The following is a 4,473-nucleotide window of genomic DNA, read 5'->3' on the forward strand; positions in this document are numbered from 1 at the left end:
CTTTAAAAAGAAAGGAAAGAAATTATTCGGCATTAGTGATGGATTTAAAATTAGAAACAATGTACTGCAGTATTATTAATCGCTGTAGTCTTAACTCTCGATAGCTTTCCGGCCATTTCTGAATATCAAATATTTTTCATCCTTGCAGATAGACGCTTTGTCTTAAAGCGAGCCACGAGAATTTTTGTGAACCTCATAGGCTACTGCGAATAAAATGCGCCTTTCACAAGAATGTTGGTTTTTGAGAATGTTCCTAATGGAACACTCTTTGAACATCTACACAGCAACTCCTTTTAACTTGCATCTGTATCGTAAGACAAGTATGCACCAAATTCCGAATATGATGCAGTACGAGAAGCCGAGCACTTGGACTGGGTAATGCGATTAAGAATAGCCATTGGAATAGCATTCTGCCTTGAGCACATGCATCAGCTAACTCCCCTTATACCCCACAGAAACCTGCAGTCTTGCGCAGTGTATCTAACTGAAGACTATGCTGCCAAAATATCTGATTTCAGCTTCTTGAACAATGGTACCACACCCAAGGTGGGACCAGCTACCATGATGCTTTTAGAATCCCGACCAGAAAGCAATGTTTATAGCTTCGGCTTAATATTGTTTGAAATGATAACTTGTAGGATCCCATATTCGGTAGACAATGGCTCCTTCTGTTGCAGACTGGGCCTCGGACTACTTGAAAAGGTATCAACCGTACCCTTGAAAGAAATGGTGGATACAACTCTTAAATTTTTCCAACAAGATGAGCTGGCCAGCTTGTTTCAAGTGGTTAAAACACGCGTTAATCCTGTTGCAAAAGAGAGACCAATAATGAGAGAAATCGCAGCCAACTTAAATGAGATAACAGCAGTGGGACCTGATGGTGCAACCTCAAAACTCTCCCCCTTTGGTGGGCTGAGCTTGAAATCTTGTACACGGAAGCAAGTTGAGCAGTGAAGTTGAAGCCTGAATAAAGATAATTTTTCCCCTGCCTTTTTATTGTTGTTTTGCTCCGAAGCAGTGGAGTTTCAGCAAGGTGCTTTCACTGCTTTCTCTAATCTAGTGCCTTAAAAGAGATTCATTCTAATTTGCCAACTAGTCTGCAAGATTCATTCTAATATGCAGAAATGAAGAATTAGTAAATCAACCACCCCAAATTCTAGAATCGTTTGTATGATAAAAGCAGCTTATAACACGTAAGTACACGTATATTCAAGGGTTAAAAAGCTAGAAAAGATTACCGCAACAACATACTTGTAGTAGTAGGCAGCCTCCTTATTTACATTTAGAGGAAATACTTCATTATGCATACAGTAGCCAATAGCCATAATATACTATGTACACAATATTTATATGACCCAAAGAACAAGATGCTCCCCATGTATTTCTAGTGTTCCAAGCTTGGCCTGCATATCTTCTATACGGCCATCTAAAACTATCTAAAACTCAGGTTCACAAAACTCCTATGCTTTTCCAATAAATACTTGACCTAGAAAGTGTACTGAAAATTCCATTATCAAACCTTTATAGCATTCTTATAACCCAAAGCTTATATTCTTTTATGTACAGATATAAAAGGCAAGGTCCGATCTAACTCGCATCGTATAGTCGTTTGCAGAGATCAATATAAGTTCCAATGTTACCTAGCAGCTGGATATAAACCCAAGTTGAGCATTTTGACCGCCGTTTCGGCAGCATAGCCTATATGTCCTCCTTAAATATAACCTCTCTATAACCAGGATAAAGTTTTCCTCCTACATAGGGAGCTTGAAATCTCCAACCTAGCAAGCACCCGTGATATTGCACTACTCTCCTACTGGGAGACACAAATAGCTAAAACAATGTCATAAAGGTATCCATCAGCCTCTTCACCAGCAAGCTTCATCTCCCACAGCTGTCTTTCGGCTCCAAGTCCATGACTAGAACAAATATACATATCAAGAAGCCTCTCATGAATCAACCCATTAATTGAAGAACTTCCTTCTTGAACGGCCCAATTGGACTATTTAATTCCATCAGAAAGAAGATCGGATGGATACTTTTCTATAAGCTCTATATTTTCCATATCAAATTCAGCAACCAAGCCAGACCTTGCAAAACCTTTCAACTTTGGCAAGGCTTTTGCAAATTCGTTAAGCTCTTTTACTATTGCTGTCATTGCAATGAAGTAGCTGTAAATCTCAGGCTTCAAACCGGATTCTCTAAGGTTAATCACCAATCTGATGACATCCCCATAGTTACCCTCAACCTGGCAGAACATAGGTAAATCAATTATTGACAAAGAATCGGGAAAAAGAAAAACTAAAGTAAGACATACATATTGAATTGCAATAAATCAAGAGATACTTAAGGGTGTGTGTGATTCACGATATAAAAAATAAAGGTCAGACACTCAAACTCGAATCAATTTACATTATCTCAATCAAATATTCTCAATCGAATTTACATTATGAGATACTAGATATTTAGACAATATATTCTAAAAATAATATCAGAGACATCATAAACATAATATTTAAAAAATACATTAAATATTAAAATACTATTTAAATACGTGTAACATCATTTAAAATATTAAACTGGTATGAAACAAAAATATTTATAAACTTACACCCAAACAATTGGCTATTTAGTTAAAAATATATACAACAGATGGATCAATATGAAGAAAATCATCATTTTAGGAGTAGTTTTTTTCCAAAGTAGTAGAATTGACAAATACCTAATGAATGAATGGGAATGACATTTACCCTTTCGTCAAAAGGGGCTACTATTGATGATATTGTTTTTCTGACAAATGAGAATGAGACCAAGCCAAACGTGAGAATAAGATTACGGAAAAGATTATTACCCCTAATAATAATCTTTTCAACAAACCCCCCTAAGAAATTGCTTTCAATGCAGGGTAAAAACAAGAAACCGCAACATTCAATTGTGACTTGTGCACATAAGAATAATGTCCTGATCCTGGCCAAGTATAACATAGTGATCATAGTATGGTTGAACTTCTCGACCCTATAGATGATCAAGAAAGTAATGAGCCATACAGGCAACAAACAAGAACAATAAATACTAACAAATGATTAAGCTCAAACAGTAGGGATCATTATTTCCAAGAATAAGAGGGGAAATAAACAACTTATCATTATCAACATTCAACAGTAGTATAACAATGAAAAATATCCAACCAGCCAGTATCAATCAAATTTGATTCAATGGCCTATTACATGAAAAGAACAGAAAATTCAATTTCTAAGACACAAACTAATAATCAAAGCTTAAGATAGCATACCATCATCTTCCAAGAAAGATAGCCAGCCGGTCCACCCTTTGTCCTTCACTATCCACCTCTTCATATGAAATCCACCTTCTCAAAATTGCTTTCACAAATATAACAGCTCCCTCCCTTTTATCCATCTCCCGATACATCCAAATCACCTTCTCAATCATACTAAAACCAGGTTTCAACCCCACACAATCCATGTCCACAAGGATGTCAACCACACCATCGGCATCACCCTCTCCTTCAATCAGCTTCTTGGCCCAACTACACATAATTGAAACCATGAGTTCCATTGTCTCATCATCAACATTGATCTCCTTTCTGAACCACTCAAATACTTCAAGGGCGCACCAAGAATCTCTCCCTTCTTGAGAAAAGTAAACTAGAACTAACTGCAACTCTCTTGATGACAGCTTATCATTCATTTCTTCAAGAACATCAGAGGGTGCCCTCGCCATTCTCTCTAATTGCCTCGAAGAAGCATTCGCTCATTGCGTCATTTCATCTTCATCATCACTCGTTACATATTGGTTCTATTACACCAGCGTGTGAAGATACTAAATTTTGGTTGTCTTCTTCTAAGCACAAAGTTGGAATATCGGTGGCTGCATACGGTAATCTGAATTGTTCCAAGACTGTGTTTTGAAAAGAAAGTTTGATAAAATTGAGAAGCCACAAAGCGGTGCCTATGAAAAGGCAAAGTTAATTCAGTCAACGAGGTGAACACACGAGAGATGGCCATCAGTGGGGTAGAAGGGCGAAAAAATTCACATTGCGAGCTTCAGTTCGCGCAAAATAAACAAAAACCCAAGTCTAATATGAGTCGAACGAAGATTTACTGGTCCTAGCTGGAGTCAAAAGATTCCTCTTTTCTTATAATTTCCTACGATTTCTCGGCATCCAAGCAGAAACCCAAGGTAGTTCCAGTCGGAGAAGCTGAAGGTAAAACGAGAAGCACCATAAAAGTAGAAACAGAGGGAGGCAGTTCACTTATTTTATCTCCTGCTCGGTTCACTTGTAAGGCTGATTTTGACGCCCGAGAGATAAACAAACTGGGCTCATATTGCATTTTGGGTGGTGACCATTGGACAGGATTTATAGAAAACAAGAAAGTTGGGCCAGTTGATATCAAAATTTGTTGGACCCATGTTTTGTTCATTAGTCATGGTCATCATGGATGCATATATGGCATG

The 4,473-nt window shown here is 37.6% G+C and overlaps 2 pseudogenes; one reads left to right on the top strand and one right to left on the bottom strand.

Annotated features, from left to right (window-relative positions):
- Positions 1 to 214: 214 nt before the first annotated feature.
- On the top strand, positions 215 to 1,068 carry LOC120131530 (annotated as a pseudogene).
- A 148-nt stretch (positions 1,069 to 1,216) lies between these two features.
- Positions 1,217 to 4,260, bottom strand: LOC120131412 (annotated as a pseudogene).
- Between the last annotated feature and the right edge of the window lie 213 nt (positions 4,261 to 4,473).

This window comes from Hibiscus syriacus, unplaced genomic scaffold (genome assembly GCF_006381635.1).
Source record: "Hibiscus syriacus cultivar Baekdansim isolate YM2019G1 unplaced genomic scaffold, ASM638163v2 tig00110556_pilon, whole genome shotgun sequence".
Lineage (NCBI taxonomy): Eukaryota > Viridiplantae > Streptophyta > Magnoliopsida > Malvales > Malvaceae > Hibiscus > Hibiscus syriacus.